At 37.5% G+C, this 20,480-nt stretch overlaps 1 protein-coding gene across 1 annotated transcript in view; it reads right to left on the reverse strand.

Moving 5' to 3' along the window:
* Window positions 1–1,015: 1,015 nt before the first annotated feature.
* Window positions 1,016–20,480, reverse strand: part of LOC117169382 (SRR1-like protein) — a 67,613-nt gene continuing 48,148 nt past the window's right edge. Inside the window, exon 3 of the mRNA XM_033355739.1 lies at window positions 1,016–1,127. The gene's annotated coding sequence lies outside the window, so the exon portion shown is untranslated. The remainder of the gene's footprint in view (window positions 1,128–20,480) is intronic.

Raw genomic sequence — 20,480 nt, forward strand, 5'->3', positions numbered from 1 at the left:
TGCGATTAGTTTTAAAAAATTAGTTTGTTTAAACAAATTAATTTTGCAAAAGTAATGGCAAATTTGAAATCAGCGATGGCTCAAACCCTTAAAACTATATCTGGTTTATATAGTTCGTGGCTAAAAAATCGTATGGTCACAGAAGAGTTTTAAAGACTGAGTTGGAGTTGGCCTTGTTATTATACAACATTTTTTTATGCACCATATTGGACTCTCTATTGATATTTTTTAAATAATAATGATTGTTGAAAATAGGTTTTTAAAACTAATATTAAAACGATATTACGATATTAAAACGAATATTACATATAAATTTAGCATTTTACTCATTTATTTCCAGCGTGAATTTCATAAACAAAACAAGGAGCTCTACAGGTTCAGGCGATTGTATATGAGGTAAGTATGCTATATCATAGACTCCGTCATATTAAAGTTTGTCTGAATAGTTGGTCACCAAATTTTACGTTCAAATACATTATTTTTAGATGTATTCCAATATTATTAAATGGAAATTCAACTTTGTGTGTAAAGATATGAACAGTTGATCATATAAGATTTCGATGCATGGAATATTTTAGTGCAGAAGATGAGCCTACATAAAAATAACATCATCACGACCGTTGCGTTGGCGCGAAAGCATAAAGTGACAATAAATGTGTTTTATAGAAACGATTTCGCCATGAAAGCATGTCAAAATAGTGTTATCTAAACGAGTGCGGCAAATCTAACAGTTTTTTATTACATAATTACATGATCATTCATCAAGAAAAATCTTATTGATATGTGATAAAACAAGTATTAAATATTTCATTTTGGATTATTAGGCAATTTAAAACCTACTAATTCTGCAGTTTCTTGAACACGTCGCTCGCCCTTTCCAGCAAACTGGGTTTGAATTTTTTGATATTTTTTAAGTGAAATAAGGTAAAGCAAATAATTCTCTGCTAATAATTTTAATTCTGTGCGGGCTTTGCAGAATATTTCACATGTTTCTTTGTGTATACGTGTTTCATTCAGCATGTATTGTACCATTCTTTTATCCTGTGCAGTTTTCCATTGTGACGTACCCTTTATTTGTCGTATAAGTAGGCGCATAAATTTCAACTCATTACTCATTTTGTAGTAATCTGAAAAAGATATACATAACATTAATGATTTACTAAGAACTGAAAACTTGTGAAAAAAGTAGAGATTATAAGGCACTTTAAAATTTCTCGAGTGGCCCGAGTTACTGCGTAACCCAAATATAGTTATTACTTACGTATAAAGGATTTTTATTAATATTCACAGGTTTTTTAAGGAGTAATTTTCACAACAACGTTTGTATGCCATGTATTTCGATAAGATCAATATTATAGAAGATATCAAATAAAATCTATTTTCTCTCCATACCTCGGTCGAAAGTATGTTACGTATCTTCAGCATCAATTTTATGATAGAAACCCTAAAGTTTGTAAATTGGCAAGATTACACGCACGCCCTCTGTAACAGCGGGAGCAGAAAATTGTATCGTGCACACCGATACATGAGACTGCAGCCAGCCAGTAGAGTAGCTAACCGCTGATTCTCTTGTTTTTACGTATAACCAGTGCTTCCAACTCGGGCACTTTCAGCTACTGCGAATACGATGCATAAGGCGCTTCATTGACGTACCAATTCAACATATTAAAATATAATTATTTTTCATTAATAAGAATAAATTTTTAAAATCTATTCTTCATCATTTCAAATAAGCCCGCGAAAGGCAGACAATGAAGCGCCTTATGCTTGGAATTTATCAGTGTTTTTATGTGTCACAAATATTACGCAAATTGTGATTTAAGGTGAGGGCAAGATAATAACTCGTACATTTTTTAAAATTAATAGTTTTTTTTAGTTTCAAAGACTAACTTTTATTTCACCAACGAATTTTTAAATAAATATATTTCTAACATTTAATATAATATGTATGAATATTCACACAAGTTCATGTAAAAATTGCCAATGCAAAAAACAATAATACTAGTTAAATACCAGAAAATAACGTTTGCAGCTCAGAACAGTTATTTTTAATTCAGAGAAGCCAAATAATGACACTCATAATGAAAAGAAGGAACAAAAATCAACATTGCTGATAATAAAAATCCAGGCAGTGTCTATTGCCATTAAAAAATGCGGCTATTTGTACCAATATTTCGCTATACATATGGCTCTTTAAATAAAACTTTTTGTTCTTCAAAAACCTTTGTTAATGAAATATAAATTCAACCTTTTGAATTGAAACAAAATGTGCTGTTGTTTGCTAAATATACGCATTGGTATTTTTTTCTAACCTTACACCACAAATTACGTTATTTCTGATATTAATGGACAATTTAAAATCATAATCTATTTTAATTTCAATAATTGTTAATTATGTCGATTTGAATCACGCGCCACTGACCAATGAGAGTCGCTGCGCTGGGTAAGCGTAGTAGCTCAAGATGCCAAAGTTGGGATCACTGCGCAGTAGGCGCAGTGCGTGAGATGACACAAGGAGTGAGGACAAGCGAACTAAGGAGAAATCGGGAAACAAGAAGTGTCGTAGCGAAAAGTGTCGTAGAGTCTACTGGATATTTTATATCATAAGCCAAACAAATCTGGTAAGTAAAAAAAAAACGTAGGTAACAACAATATTTTTAAAGTCAGGGAATTTTATTGGCTAGGGAAAAGTCAGGGATGTAATGAAAAAAATATGCCCGCGTAGCGGGGACGCTCTCATCGCGCGCTCGGCACGCGGCTCTCTTCGCTCGCGAGTTTGACCGCGCCCAGGGCGCGCGACTGTTGGTTCCCACGCTTCGCGGTCGATTATGTATTTACCTCGCGCTACGTGTTCGGTCTTTATATTTTCGCATATTCTTGTGCAAACCTTTTAAAATTAAGATTCAAAAAATTCACCAGTGTAATTTTGTGATTGTGAATTCTATTTTGTTAAAAGAGCTTAGCTCGAGAGTTTGAGCTCACCTACGGCATGCGAGTGATAGATATCGCACTCCGCACTCGGTCTTTACATTTCTGCCGCATTCGTGCACAGACCTTGTAAAATTAAAGGTCAACGGACAGTCAACTGTAATTTGATGATCGTGAACTCTCTTGTTTAAAGTTCTTCCGGCTTTAACGAAAACATTTTGATCGCGTATCTCGTGCTTCGCACTCGATTTGGTTCGAAATGTCAACTTTTCTACATTATAAACAACACTTTTATGTCAAATATAATACATTTTTTATATAACTCTGCTTGGAATTGCTTATACAAATATTGCAAAATAAAGCACAAATTGTATTTACCATGATTATTTTATATTTGTTTCGTATTTTGCTTTAAATTGTATTCTAAGCTGCGCTGAAACATGTATCATTTCAATCAATTTATATCATTACAGTTCATAATATGCATAAGAATTATAACATACTAATTCTTATTTCCTTGTTTTTATATATTTTTTATCTTGTTTTTTACGACCAAAGAAAAACTATTCTACATCTGCATATGGTCTAATACAGGGACCTATATAGGATCCTTTGTTCTCTTTCGTCTTTTCTGTCCTTTATCCAAAAAATTAATCTTTTTACTTTTAATCCTATTTTTTATGATTGAAACAAAATCTACTCGTCCTAGTGAAAAATGATTAATAATAAATTTATGGATCCTTTTAGGTGAACAAATTTTGTCTGTTAATTATAGTTAGTACTCATTCTTAATGTTGTTTTTACGACCAAATTGAAAAAATTGTTATGATAATCTTGTAGGGCTTTCAAAAATCGACGTTTTGCTTCTCTTGACTTTTTTTCATATCATGCGTTGTTTGGCTTAAAATGTTCATTTTAGATTGTTTTTTTGGATTTTGAAAATGCTCTAACTCTAATAATTTTCTTTTTATAGAAACAGTTATTTTCAAAATCTCAAAAGTTTTGAAAAGGCCTCAATATTACTTTTAATTATTCAAATTTGCCCTCAGGTTGTTTAAACTCTTGCAAAATAAACAAATTTTCTTTAAAATTGTTTTAGATTCTTTTTTTTTATATATCTGCAATCTTCTAAAAACTGTTTGAATTTTTTGGAGAAACTTAAGACAATTATATTTATACAATAACATTAAAGAAAATAAGCAAAGACACTTTAGGAATAAAGTCATTTGAAATTTTAATTTTGTAGTATAAATTATTTTCCCTTCAAATCGTAATTTATGAAGAATCTTTTTTTGACTGAAAAATATTTTTCGGTTTAAAATACAAGAGTTATGTTGAAATTTCGTTTTTTTGGTTTCGAAATTCAGGTGACCGATGCAACAACTCGACAAGCGCTCGAAACCGCGTAGAAGTATTGTCCACCCAGGATAATCTATCGATAAAAAAAGTGGCGGAAAAGTAAAACAAAATATATCTTCGCATGTAGCTTGACGCGGCCGACAAAATTTTTCTTATGAAACTTTTTCATACGACAGTTATAACTCAAGATAAACAATAAAAACTTTAAAAAATTGTACATCCAAAAACGATGTTTTGTAAAACACAACTCGCGATCATTCGGTCGCTTGTTGATAAAAATGCATGATGTATTCTCAAGATATAAGCGATTACTATCAGCAACGCATTTTGCTTAAAAAAGTAATATGTTTGTTTTTGTTTAATAACAAATTGATTCCGAACGAAAATCACGTTTTGCCACCTTCGACCAGTGGGGCGGTCATCGAAAAAATGTTCGCTGAAATGACTTCTCGCGAGACAGTTGTTCACTAGACTTTGAAAACGTTTTTCTGAAAATTTGAAGTAAATCAGTCGAAAATTGTGGAAATGACAGCGAGCTAAAGTCAACACACGCTGCCGCTACAGTGTTCCGCTTACGTCTTTCGTTCCGAAGCCACAAAGCAGCAGCGGCAAAGAATAACAAAAGGCTCCAGCGGCAGCCTGTTTTGAATTCAACTCGTTGCCATTTCTAAACTTTTCTACAGATTTTCTTCAAATTGTCAGAAAAATTTTCTCAAAGTCTGCTGCAAAGAATAACAAAAGGCTCCAGCGGCTGCCTATTTTGAATTCAACTCGTTGCCATTTCTAAACTTTTCTACAGATTTTCTTCAAATTGTCAGAAAAAGTTTCTGAAAGTCTACTAAACAACTTTCTTGTGTTAAGTTATTTTAACTAACATTTTTTCGATGACCGTCCCACTGCTCAAAGTTGGTGAAAAATGGTTTTCATTCGGAATCAATTTGTTTTTAAACAAAAACAAACATATTAGTATTGCAAACAAAGTGTGTTGCTTATAGTGATCGCTTATATAATGAGAATACGCCATACAAATTTCAATATATATAATAATAGTTTGTCATAAGGACAAACTCAGGATTTCACCGGGAGCGGATACTAATCTGAAAAAACTGCACCCGAACCCAGTGAAATCGCGGTAAAAATGTCAGCCATAACCACGTCTCACGACCGTAAGATAGGTGGTTACAGTCTGTGACGGAATCAATACGACAATCCGGCAAAATCTCGTGCACTTTAAGGACACGGAGCCAGCCAAGGACGACGGCCTTCTGAATTTTTCCTGCGAGTGTTTTAGCATATTGTTGACAAGCAGGATTGCTTTTCAGGCTATTAGCCAACGAAAGCTTGGCAACTTCAATAGCGCTGATGATAAGGACGATTAATTTACCAGAATATTCTGGGTACAATCGTCGCGATTCCCTTATAACCTCTCTTTCTTTTCATTCTCATTGGCTTTGATGTTCTTGTCAGCTGGAGCTGAAAATTCGATAACAAACATGGTTCGCTTCTCGTAGTCAAGGAAAATCTTATCAGGCCTCGAGTGTAAAACAGAAACAATTGTCAAGAATACAAAGTTCCAGTATATGCGGCACTTCTCATTCTCGACAATTGATTCTATTTCCCTAGGTGCATTTAGAGGAGCGATATTTAATAAAGTACTCTTAGTGCTCTTAGTGCATCTCAGGATTGAGTACTCGAGATAGATAATATTTGATGCATTTTACTTACCCCTAACACTGAAGTTAAGTATGAGTGTTTCAGCAGCCTCCTCTGCTGCTTTGTACAAAAACGCTCCTTTACCCACTTCGTGTTTCGTGACCTCTCTTCCGTCTATGGCTTTCCGTCTATGGGACCATTCTAAATGAATAGAGCACTACCGGGACGGCAAACATGTTCATTACAGATACTTTGTTCCTTGCCGACAGTTTGGAAAACCAAATCTTTCCAGATTAGACGTTTGCATCTGGTTCTGAGAGTATCCTTTATAGATGTTACATCCTGAATCTGGCTCTGAGACACGCCCAGGTTTGTATAAGTCTCTCCAGTACAAAGGTGCCTTATAGCGCTTCCATCGACGAGCTGAGGCTCTTTAGGGATGCCATTAAGTTTTCCTCGCTTCAAATAAACCTTGGCGCATTTGTCCAACCCAAATTCCATTCTTATTTCCTTAGCGTATCATTCGACAATTCCTAGAGATAGCTGTAGTTGCTCTTTGTTTGTAGTATAGATCTTACGATCATCCATGTAAAATACATGAGTGACCTTGTACTTTCGATCTGCAGGTTTGCCGCACAAGTACCCATCGGAATGGCGAAGTGCTAGAGATAGTGGCAATAGTTAAGGAGAATTAGAAGTGGGCTCATGGAGTCGCCCTGAAAGACACCTCTCTGAAAGGTGACCTTGTTAGTTGACACGCCATTTTTTGCAGATGAGATAGTAAACCTGGTTTTTCAAACCGGTATCAATCTCTCTATGCACCTCACGATTTTCGGATGAACATTTAAGCTTTCCAAAAGACAGATGATAAGTCTTTGGGAGGTTTAATCGAAAGTTTTCCGGTAATCATTCCAGGCCATCGATGGGTCACGCTGGTAGGATGCTGCATCTTTGCAGACACATCTATCGATGAGCAGGTTCTCCCGACACATCCTATCATTTAGGATAGCTGTGAATATCTTATACAATGTGTTCAGACAAGTGATTGGCCTATAATTCTTCCGGTCAGCTAAGTTGTCCATTTTCGGTAGGAGTACTGTGCGCCCTTCTACCAACCACTCCGGAATTGGCTCTTCCGACTTTAGATACGAGGTGAAAATACGGGCCAAATTCTGGTCGGTTGAAGCAAAATTCTTCCACCAGAAGGTTTTGATGCCATCTGGTCCCGGAGCAAAATAGTTCTTCATACCTCTTAATACTTTTTTCAACTCCTAATTAGTGATGGGTGGCCATTGATCGTCACGTGTTACAAGGGCATTAAACAGTACCTGGAAACTATTTATGTTCTCCGAGTCTTCGTCCAGTCTATACTGCACTTCGTAGACTTCTCTGCAAAATAATTCGACCTCCTCTGGCTTGGGCGGGTGGTCGACAATGACTGAAGGGTCTTAGAAGAGTCTAGATGGGTCCGAGAGAAACTATTGGTTTTCTTTGACCCACCTTTCTCTCCGCTCTATACTTCTCGTAGCGTCAGATAGTATCCGTATTCTCTCAACAATATGCCGCCTGATGGTTCGCAGCTTTGTCTCGTTAAGTGTGTGATAACGGATACGGAGTTCGCGCGCAAACTTTCGAACCTTGGGGGCCATCCATATACCACGTGGACAATTTTTCACCACTTTTTGACCCCCCCCCCCCCGTGATTTGTCCACGTGGACGTATTTTATGAAAATATAGATATCATTAATCTTCAAAATGTCCGGATGGTCGCGACAATTCCATGGACGTCATTTAAGTACACACTAAAATTTCAGATTCTTTTGTTTTCATATGTCAACAGTTAAAAACTCGTTGACTAGCTAACAGCTGTTGGTGCATTTTGCAACAATTCATCGTTAAACTGGTCGGAAATTCGAATGAAAAAACGTCATTTTAGTACTCTTCCAACCCAATGAGGATGATTGTTTTGGTGCTAAAAACTAACAATAAGTTTGACTGGCAGCTCCTGATTGGTGCCAAAGCTAACTGGGAAACTGTCAAACATGTACAAAATTCGAGTGAAAAAACTTCATTTTAGTACTCTTGAAACCCATTGAGGATGATTGTTTTGGTGCAAACAACTAACAAAGAATCTGACTGGAAGCTTCTGAGTGGTGCCAAAGTTAACTAAAAAACTGTCAAACATGTCAAAAATTCGAGTGAAAAAGGTAATTTTAGTACTCTTGAAACCCATTGGGGATGATTTTTTAGGTGCAAACAACTACCAAGAAGTTTGACTGGCAGGCTGTCAAACATGACAAAAATTTAAGTCAAGAAACGTGATTTTAGTACTCTTGAAACCCATTGTTGCGAGCTGTGAATTTGCATAAAAAGTGAGATTTTCGTAGTTTCTTTTTTTACATACATATTATTTTTATAGAAGTATCCTATAGATTAAAATTTTAGTTAATGAAAAGCACAAAACTTTCATCCGGTTGCTGATTAAAATGTCAGTCAACTTTGGCACTACTCAGGAGCTGCCAGTCAAATTCTTTGTTAGTTGTTTGCACCAAAACAATCATCCCCAATGGGTTTCAAGAGTACTAAAATGACGTTTTTTCACTCGAATTTTTGACATGTTTGACAGTTTCCCAGTTAGCTTTGGCACCACTCAGGAGCTAATAGTCAAATAAAAATAAAATTATATTGTGCGTATGCACAATATAAAAATTGGAATATACCTAGAATATACCTTGTCTCATTTCAGTATATTTTTTCACAGATTTAGGGAAATATGTGTCCACGTGAATTCTAGCTCGACCCCCCCGGTCCCCCTCGTAGACAAACGTGGAATTTTGCCATACCCCCCTCAAGCCTAAAGTGTCCACGTGGTATATGAATGGCCCCTTGGCGGTAAAATTCCTGCCAGATGTTATATAGTCAATCACACACTGAATGCGGAACGCGTACTGTCTCGCCCAGCCTATCCACTTCAGCCAGATCTTTAAGCTTGATAGAAACCTGGGTGTTGATGTTTCTCCGGATCATAAGCAACGCTCTTCCTCTATCGGATGCCTGCCCACGGTTGGTCCTCGTGTCGGCTCTCTTTCTCTTTTCCGGCTTGTTCTGGCTGTCGTAAAGTAGGCGATCGGCTTGCATAGTCCCTTTTTTAGAGTAGTCCGGCATGGTTTCGCAGACGTTGATGCGAAAAGTGCCATACCCCTGGGTGTTTCTCACACCACATACCATGCAGTCGTGCCATGTAACATCGTTTAGGGGCCCCACTCGCATTATAGCACTATAGCAATTCGTGATTTTGTTGGATGCCCAGAGCGTTCTATTGCTTTGGACCGCACTTACTACAACTATGTTTAGTGTTGTGATTTTTGTTCCCATGAGAAACTAGGGAAAGGGTTTTGTCCATCCTTGTAGAGCCTCGCATGCAAAGATAAGGCTGCGTACTCTGAGGGGTCGCCTGGTATCCCTCAGTCACCGTTTTAGACACCTCACACAGGTATGTCAAAAATTGTCAAATGGGCCACTTTTTAATGGGTTGTGATTTTTCTTCGAGAATGCGTGATAAGTTAGAGTTTCACGTAAATAAAATGGACCTAAAACATTTTTGCAAAATTTTCAATTTTTGAGTCGTTATTGTTATTTAACTTTTTTAGCCTTGTCCTCTTCATTAATTTTTTTCTCCTGATCGGTACAAACAATTGCCATCATTTTTGGCATGTTTAGTTAAATATGTTCATTCTATAAAATAAAAATGATTTTACCATTGTTGCATAAATATTGATGAAATTTGCAACAATTTTTATAAACAAATAGAATTCGTTCTAACTTCTCAATTGATTTCAATGCTTTAGTTGACTAATTACAATAACTCGTTGAATTACGAAGATTTTGGTAAAAAAAATTAGGGAACTCGCATATCAAAAGTTGTGCGTGTTTTCGTGTTGACGTTCCGCGCTCCATGCCGCGCAACGTACGATATTCACGAAGTTGAAGTTTGCCACAGATGTGGATTTCAAAGTTGAGTAATTAATTTAAAAGAAAGTAAGTCATATCAAAAAAGTAAAACCACCTCTAGATTCGTTTCGGAAATATCTCAGTGTTTATTTTTTTTGGTTTAAACAATTTCTTAAACAATTACGCCATTTGTTATCTTTCTGCAATTGTTATGAACAGGAATGCAATGGTGCACTTGGTTTTTCGATCCGATGCATACTATATTTATAACAGTTGCAGAAATATAACAAATGGCGTAATTGTTTAACAAATTGTTTAAACAAAAAAACAAAAAATGCACAGTGAGACATTTCCGTGACTAATCCAGAGGTGTCTTTACTTTTGTGATATGACTCTTAGTTTTTTGTTATTAATTACACAACTTTCAAATCCATATCTACGGGCACGGAGCAACAGTGCGCTGAACCATAAATGCTCTAATTGTTTAAAAAATGGGTTTACAAAACACAATAAATGCACATATAGACATTTTCGTGAGGAATGCAATGGTGCACTTGGTTTTTCGATCCAGTGCATACTTTTTTATAACAATTGCAGAAAGATAAAAAAATAGCGTAATTGTTTAACAAATTGTTTAAACAAAAAAAAAATATGCACACAGAGATATTTCTGAGACGAATCTAGAAATGTTTTTACGTTTTTGATATGACTCTTAGTTTTTTTTTCAAATTAATTATACAACTTTGAAATCCATATCTGTGACAAACTTCAACCTCGTGAATATCGTACGTCGCGCGACATGGAGCGCGGAACGTCAACACGAAAACACGCACAACATTTGTTGATATGCGAGTTCCCTAATTTTTGTTACCAAAATCTCCGTAATTAAACCAGCTATCGTAATTAGTCAACTAAAGTATTGAAATCAATTAAGAAGTTAGAACGAATTATATTTGTTTCTAAAAATTGTTGCTGATTCCATAAATATTTATGCAACGATGGTAAAATGATTTTTACTTTATAGAATTAACATATTTAACGAAACGTGCCAAAAATTATGGCCATTGTTTGTACCGATCGGGAGAAAAAAATTAATTACGAGAACAATGCTAAAAAAAGTTAAATAACAATAACGACTCAAAAATTGAAAATTTTGCAAAAATGTTTTAGGTCCATTTTATTTATGTGAAATAAACGCATTCCCGAAGAAAAATCACAACCCACAAAAAAAGTGGCCCATTTGACAATTTTTGACACAGATGCCATTCAGCTTTCGGCACGGTTTTACATTATATATATATATATATAAATTTGTCATAAGGACAACTACAGGATTTCGCCGGAAGCGGGTGCTAATCTGGAAAATTGCACCCGCTCCCAGCGAAATCGCGGTAAAATTTCAGCCACAACCACGTCTCATGACCATGAGATAGGTGGTTACAGTCTGTAAAGGAATCAATACGACGATCCAGCAAAAGCCTCGCGCACCCTAAGAACACGGAGCGACCCAAGGACTAGCACCTTCTGCATTTTTCCCGCAAGTGTTTTAGCATGTTCTTGACACGCAGGGATGCTTTTTAGGCCCTTAGCAAGTGAAAGCTTGGCACCTCCAAGAGCGCCGATGATAACGACGATTAGTTTAACAGAATATTCCGGGTAAAATCGTTGCAACTCCCTTATAAGGTCTCGATACCTCTCTTTCTTTTCATTGTCCTTGGTTATGACGTTTTTGTCAGCTGGTGCCGAAAATTCGATAACGAACATGGTTCGCTTCTCGAAGTCAAGAAGAACCATGTCAGGCCTCGAGAGAGCAACAGAAACAATTGTCGAGAATATAAAGTTCCAGTATATGCGGCACTTCCCATTCTCGAAAATTGACTCGATTTCCCTAGGTGCATTTAGAGGAGTGATATTAAGGTTAATGCCGTAAGAGTGACAGAGATGATAATAAAGCATTCTTAGTGCCGCATCGTGCCTCTGGATGTAGGTCGTTCCCGCGTGAGTTGGACAACTAGATAGAATGTGAGCTAAATGATCGGGGTGTGCATGGCACGCCCTGCAGCTATCATCAGGAACGTCTTGGCTCAAAATGTGGCGACGGTATGTTAAGGTGGAAATGACACCGTCTTGGCATGAAAAAATGAAACCCTCCGTACTAGACTTCAATCCGGGCGATTTAAGAAAAGCAAACGTTAGCTCACAAGACATTGACTGATTCTTCACATTTCTGTGGAAGATGCCGTGCATTCTCTTATCGAGGAGCTGTTCACGAAAGTTTTTCTCTTGTGCTTTCTTAATCCGGGCTTTCAGGAGTGAGTACTGGAGATAGATAAGATTTGATTCATTTTGCTCACCCCTAATACTATGTATTAGGGGTTAATACGCTATGTGCTGTACCCAGAATAATCCTGTTGTGAAGACATTCAAGACTCAATATTCCGCGACCACCTTGACGGCGTGAGATGTACAGTCGCGGAACTGAAGACTTAAGATGCATGCTTTTGTTCATGTGCATAACCTTTCTTGTCCCGATATCAAGGGATCTGAACTCGTTCTTCGTCCATGGAACTACTCCAAATGAATAGAGTAGTACCGGGACGGCAAGCATGTTTGTTGCAGATACTTTGTTCCTCGCCGACAGTTCGGAAGACGAAATCTGTCGGATGAGACGTTTGTATCTGCTTCCGAGAGTATCCTTTATAGATGTCACATCCTGAATGCGGCTCTGTGGCACGCCCAGGTATGTATAAATCTCTCCAGCGCAAAGGTGTCGTATAGAGCTTCTATCAACGAGCTCAGGATCTTCAGGGATGCCATTAAGTTTTCTTCGCTTCAAATAAACCTTGGCGCATTTGTCTAACCCAACTTCCATTCCAATTTCCTTAGTATATCGTTCGAAAATCCCTGGAGCTAGATGTAGTTGCTCTTTGTTTTTAGCATAGATCTTAAGATCGTCCATGTAAAATCCATGAGTGACCTTGTACTTTCGATCTGCAGGTTTGCCGTACAAGTACCCGTCGGAATGGCGAAGTGCTAGAGATAGTGGCAATAATGTAAGGCAGAAGAGGAGTGGGCTCATGGTGTCGCCCTGAAAGACCCTCTCTGAAAGGTGACCTTGTTAGTTGTCACACGATGTTTTCCAGATGAGATAGTAAATCTGGTTTTCCAAAGCGGCATCAATCTCTATATGCACCTAACTATTTGCGGATGAACCTTTAAGACTTCCACAAGACAGATGATAAGTCTATGGGTGGTCGAATCGAAAGCTTTCCGATAATCAATCCAGGCCATCGATAGGTCACGCTGGCAGAATGCTGCATCTTTACAGACACATCTATCGATGAGCAGGTTCTTCCGACATCCCGCTATGCCAGGAGTATTATGCGCCCTTCCACCAACCACTCCGGAATCGGCTCTTCTGACTTCAAATATGAGGTGAAAATACGGGCTAAATACTGATGGGTTGAAGAAAACTTCTTCCACCAGAAGGTTTTGATACAATCTAGTCCCGGTGAGGAATAGTTCTTCATCCCTCTTAATACTTTTTTCACCTCCGCGGTAGTGATGGGTGGGCATTCTTTATCAGGTCTTATGAGGGCAACACATAACTCCTTGAAGCTATTTATATTTTCCGAGTCGACGTCCAGTCTATGCTGCACTTCGTAGACTTCTCTCCAAAATACTTCGACCTCCTCTGGTTTGGGTGGGCGTTCGACAGTAACCGGAGGGTCTTGGAAGAGTCGAGATGGGTCAGAGAAAAACTGTTGATTTTCTCTGACCCACCTCTCCCTCCGCTCTAGACTTCTCTTAGCGTCAGATAGTATCCGTATTCTCTCAAAAATATGCTGCCTGATGGTTAGCAACTTTGACTTGTTAAATGTGTGATAACGGGTCCGGAGTTCGCGCGCGAACTTTCGAACCTTGACGGTAGAATTCCTGCCAGATGTGATGTAGTCAATCACACACTGAATGCGGGATGCGTACTGTCTTGTCCAGCCAATCTTTATGGCTAGTTGATAAATTCGTCTTTTGGTCTTATGATCAACTGTTGGTTTTGTTTTACGGTTCGCATCGGCCAAAGCTCTCGCTGCATTATACACACAATAATTGATAGCCCAGTTGTCAGATTCTCCGGAAAAATGTCCACACACACACACGTATATATATACACATACGTACATATACGAGGTGTGTTCAAAAAATAAGGTGACTTTATGGTTTTCTCAAAAAATATTCATTTATTCCTCAATATTTATGTTGTCCCCTTCAAAGTAATCCCCCTCAGATATAATACACTTGTGCCAACGCTTTTTCCAATCATCGAAGCACTTCTGATAATCATTTTGTGGTATAGCTTTGAGTTCTTTCAGCGATGCAGTTTTTATCTCCTCAATCGTTGAAAATCGATGCCCTTTCATGGGTCTCTTCAGCTTTGGGAAAAGAAAAAAGTCACTGGGGGCCAAATCCGGTGAATATGGAGGCTGAGGCATGACTGTGGTGCTGTTTTTGGTCAGAAAATCTTTCACAAGCAACGATGAATGAGCAGGTGCATTATCGCGATGTAAAAGCCACGAATTCTTTTTCCAAAGTTCCGGACGTTTTTTGCGTATCGCATAACTTGAAAGTAATACTCCTTATTGAACGTACGACCTTGTGGTGAGAATTCCTGATGCACTACGCCACGGTAATCAAAGAAGACAGTGAGCAAAAACCTTCACATTTGACCGAACTTGACGTGCTTTCTTCGGTCTTGGAGACTCAGGATGCTTCCACTGAGACGATTGGGCTTTAGTTTCGACGTCATAACCATATACGCACGATTCATCCCCAGTTATAACCCTTTTGAGAAAATCAGGATCATTATTGACTTCATTCAACATCTCCTGAGCGATGGCCATGCGACGGATCTTTTGATCAAAATTAAGCAGTTTTGGAACAAATTTCGCTGACACACGTCTCATGCCTAAAACGTCTGAAAAGATAGGATGGCATGAGCCAACCGATATGCCAACATCTTCAGCAATTTCTCTGATGGTAATTCGGCGATTTTTCAACACCATTTATTCCACTACTTGAACGTTTTCATCTGTTGTTGACGTGCTGGGACGTCCAGGGCGAGGTTCGTCTTCGACATCCTCTCGGCCTTCTTGGAACAGCTTGTACCACTTATACACATTTTTCTTACTCAGAGTAGACTCACCGTATGCAACTGTCAACATTTCAAGAGTTTTAGACCACTGGATTCCATTTTTCACACAAAATTTAATGCAAACTCGTTGCTCCATTTTTTTTGAAAGAAGAAAATCGCCGAGCACACCAAACCCTTCTAACCTTTTACGCAAAGCGAAACCTGACCCGTTCAATGCTTTCATACGCGAAATCTCGGCGTTAAACATCAGTGCGTCGATATAGATATACTCTCTATGTTTCGCTCCGTTCAACTCTGCTGGTTTGAATGACGACGAACAGCGAGAATCGAACGAACCTGTAACGTAGGAGTTTCGCGTAAGCAGTGCGCTGAGTTGAGGCGTCGGACAATATGTATTGGGAAAAATTAAACAATAATTATTTAAATATCAAATCTCGCGTACTCTCAAATTTAAACGGTGCACGTAAGTAATTAAAGTAATAAACATCGTTCATACATGGCAAATCTCCATTTAATTGTATCGACTCATCGCAAAAACGTGTTATAAACGTTCCTTAGGCTATAATTATTATCACAAACAGATCAATTTCATTAATTTTTAATAACTCTCAATGGTGAGTCGACGCCCGGCGCGCGTCTGATCGTGCACCAGGTCCTTTCAAACGTCATCTACGAGAATTTTTTAAAATTTTAATTTGGTCAATAATCAAAACAATTTACAAATGGTAAGTCGACGACCCGGGCGTGCTAGATCGCGTACCAGGTCATTTACAAGGTCATCTACAACAACTTTTTTGAAATGTAAATTTTGTCCATAACCAAAACAACTACAAATGGTGAGACGACGACGCGGTTGCGCAGGATCGCGCACCAGGTAATTTAATGCGTGTTCTACAAGAACTTTTTCAAAATTCAAATTTTTCCAACACCCAAAATAATTCTCAATTGTGAGTCGACCACCCGAGCGCGCTTCATCGTGAACCAGGTCCTTTTAAACGTCATCTACGATAACTTTTTTAAAATTTAAATTTGGTCAATAACCAAAACAATTACAAATGGTAAGTCGACGACCTGTGTGCAAAGGATCGTGCAACAGGTAGTTCATCACGTATTCTACTTGAACTTTGTCAAAATTCAAACTTTAACAACATAAAAAATAGCTACTAATGCTGAGGCGATGATCCGGGTGCGCTGGATCGTGCACCAGGTCATTTAAAAGGTCACTTACGAGGACTTTTTTGAAATTTAAATTTTGTTTATTACTAAAAGAATTACAAGTAGTGAGTCGAGGACCCGAGTGCGCCGGATCGTGCACCTGGTCCTTTAAAACATCATCTTCGAGACCTTTTTTTTAATTTAAATTTTGCCAACGCTCAAAATAACTACCAACGGTGAGGTGACGACACGGATGCGCCTGATGGTGCACCAGGTCCTTTAAAACATCGTCCACGAGAACTTTTTTGAAATGTAAATTTTGTTCATAACCAAAACAATTACAAATGATGAGTCGACGGCCCGGGTGCGCAGAAACGTGAACCAGGTAGTTTAATACGAATTCTACAAGAACTTTGTAAAAATTCTAATTTTTTCAATACCCAAGATAACTGCCAATAGTGAGGGGACGACCCGGGTGCCCCGGATCGTGCATCAGTTCGTTTTATACGTCATCTACGCGAACTCTTTGAAATTTACATGTTGTCACTAACCGAAGCAATTACAAATGGTAAGTCGACGACCTGGGTGCGCAACAGCGTGCACCAGGTAGTTTAACGAGTGTTCTACAAGAACTTTTTCAAAATTCAAACTATTCCAACATTAAAAATAGCTATTTATGCTGAGGCGAGGGCCCGGGTGCTCCAGATAGTGCAGCAGGTCGTTTAAGGTCATCTATTAAAACTTGTTCAAAATTCAAGTTTTTCCAACACTCAAAATAACTATCCATAGTGAATCGACGAACCGGTTGCCCAAATTGAAATTTTTAAGAGTTGTCGTAGATGGCATTTTAAATGACCCGGTGCAAGATCCGGCGCAACCGGGTCGTCGTCTCACCATTGATAGTTATTTTGTGAGTTGACATAATTTGAATTTTAAAGAAGTTCTTGTAGAATTCATGTTACAGTACCTTGTGTACGATCCTGCGCACCTGGGTCGTCGAATCACCATTTGTATTTGTTTTAATTATTGACAAAATTTAAATTTCAAAAAAGTTCTCGTAGATAACGTTTGAAAGGACCAGGTACACGATCCTGCGCCGCCGGGTCGTCAAATCACCATTTGTAACTGTTTTGGCTATGGGCAAAATTTAAATTTCAAAGAGTTCTCGTAGGATACGTATTAAACTACCTGTTGCACGACCCAGTGCATCCGGACCCACGACTCAGCATTTGTAATTGTTTGGATTATGATTCAATTAAACATTCAAAAAAGTGCTCGAAGATAACATTTTAAATTATCCAGTGCAGGATCTGGCGCATGCGGGTAATCGCCTCACCATTGGTAGTTATTTTGGGTGTTGGCAAAATTTTTATTTTGAAAAAGTTCTTGTAGATTACGTATTACATTACCTGGTGCATGCTCCTGCGCACCCGGGTCGTCAAATCACCATTTGTTTTGATTATGATTTAATTTAAATTTCAAAAAAGTTCTTGCAGATGATGTTTTGAATGATCCGGTGTAAGATCCAGCGCACCCGGGTAATCGCCTCATCCTTGGTAGTTATTTTGGGTGTTGGCAACATTTTAATTTAGAAAAAGTTCTTGTAGAATACGTATTACATTAGCTGGTGCATGCTCCTGCGCACCTGGGTCGTCAAGTCACCATTTGTTTTGATTATGATTCAATTTAAATTTCAAAAAAGATCTCGCAGATGACGTTTTAAATGATCCGGTGTAGGATCCGGCGCACCCGGGTAATCGCCTTACCATTGGTACTTATTTTGGATGTTGGCAACCTTATAATATTGAAAAAGTTCTTGTAGAATACGTATTACATTACCTGGTGCATGCTGCTGCGCACCCGGGTCGTCAAATCACCATTTGTAACTAATAATGTTACCAAAAAAAATAATGTTTACAAAAAGACGATTTAAAAAAAAAATGTAGTAAAAATTAATGAAACTGATATTCTTGTGATAATAATTTTGGTTTAAGAGCATGTTCTTCGGTAACCACGTGACCAAACTAATCCGCGGTTATGAACTTTTTTTTTGTGTTCACTGTGTCCACACGGATTGAGATATCGTGTTTAAACTTTGACAGATAAAATAAAAAGCACTAAAGAAAGTTTGTATACATCAATAAATTGGTAATTTTAAAGAAAGTTTATTTATAAATTGATAGAATAGGATATTACCATTCGAGTTATAGGACTTTGCACGCAACCTATCATTATTTTTTGGGCATTTTTAACGATTTCTAGCGGAGAAAAAAAGAAACTTTGAACGTCGACAAAATCGAGATCAAGTGACCAAGTTCGTTCATGAAATTTTTGTGTATAGAGAATGAAATGATTTTCATTTTTTTTTGGTCCTCACTACGTCCACACGGATTGAGATATCGTGTTCAAGATTTAGGAAGTTATACAGAAAGCACTAAGGAACATTTGTATATATCAAAATGTTTATAATTACGTAGAAAGTTTTCTAGTAAAATACTATAGGAATGGGAAATAAAGTTTTAACGTCAATAAAGTAGATGCCTCGATCTAAATAATCGAGGAACATCTTATATTCTTAGATTCTTGTTGATTTTTTGTACTGGTGTGAAACAATTCTAAGTTAATAAAAAACCAATAAAAATAAAATTTCGCCCGGAGGCGAAAGACAAGGCGTGTCCGACGCTGAGTCCCGCTGGTTAGTTCACTGTCAACAATAGTTATCAGCTGATCGATTCAACGTCAAGAATTATGGAAGTTGGTTGGAGAACTCCGACGAGTAAATGTTAGCACATTGCTAGTGTTGCTATGTTTCCAATTTGAAATTTATCTTTTATTTTTAGGACCAAAAAAATGAAAATCATTTTACACAAAAATTTCATTAACGTACTTAGTCACTTGATCTCGACTTTATCGACGTTCAAAGTGCCTTTTTTTCTCCGCTAGGAATCACTAAAAATGCCAAAAAATAATGATAGGTTACGTGCATGCAGATACTTATTTGTTGATTTGCAACGAATGTGCAAATTGTATTGCTTATATTATTTTTTTTTCAAAGTTTAGACGATTATCATAAAATTGGTGTCAGTACTCAATATGAGCAAATCAAAAAATCTAAAATGCATCAAACCAAAAATGATCTGCAAAGTGCTATAACTCGAATAGAAATATCTTATTCCATTAATTTACAAATAAACTTTCTTTAAAATTACCAATATATTGATGTGTACAAACGTTCTTTAATCCTTTTTATTTTATCTGCCAAAGTTTAAACACGATATCTCAATCCGTGTGGACACAGTGAACACCAAAAAAAAGTTCATAACCGGGGACTACTTATTCACGTGGTCACCGAATTGCATGCCCTTAAAGAACGTTTATAACATGTTTTTACGATGAGTCGATACAATTAAATGAAGATTTTCCATGTGTTATCATTTTGCTATAAAATAGACTCTAGCAGATCAAATGTGCAAGTCCAAAATTGTTGTTTTAAAAATTAATGAATTTTACTTTAAAAAATTTAGACGCACGTGTTTGTATATTTTACCGCAAAACGAATTTTATAACAATATAACAATTAAAAAGTAAAACCAATCATTTCTGTTTATGCTGGAAGTATATAATTATTGTAATTTATGTTTGTAACTGATCACGTACTGATACTGGTATGCGATAAGTTGCGTAGTTGTAGGACATACAAAGTTAGATTAACAATCGGCTTGCATTTTTCATTGCGAATAATCTAAATCTTACTTCATTCGATCAGCTGGCGTTCCTTGATTAATCCGATAGTGTTCTATATCTGCAGCTATCTCAATACAGAATTATCGTAACTTTGACCGTTCATCGTCCTTAACTCTCGCATTTTATTGTATGAAAGATGTTTGTTACTTTAATTACTTACGTGCACTGTTTAAATTTGAGAGCACGCGAGATTTGATATTTAAATAATTTTTGTTTAATTTTTCCCAACACATATTGCCCGGTGCCTCAACTCGGCGCACTGCTCACGCGAAGCTCCTACGTTACAGATTTGTTCGATTCTCGCTGTTCGTCGTCATTCGAACCAGCAGAGTTGAATGGAGCGAAGCATAGAGAGTATATCTATATCAACGCACTGCTGTTTAGGCGCCGAGATTGCGCGTATGAAAACATTGAACGGGTCGGGTTTCGCTTTGCCTGAAATAGCGCCGTTTGATACTTCAATGTGAGCATTTCATACGTGGACATGCTCCCTTTTCGCATGATTAGAATCGCAGCTAATTGTTGTTTAAACGAAGCGCGT

This window comes from Belonocnema kinseyi, chromosome 3, assembly GCF_010883055.1.
Source record: "Belonocnema kinseyi isolate 2016_QV_RU_SX_M_011 chromosome 3, B_treatae_v1, whole genome shotgun sequence".
NCBI classification, from domain to species: Eukaryota; Metazoa; Arthropoda; class Insecta; order Hymenoptera; family Cynipidae; genus Belonocnema; species Belonocnema kinseyi.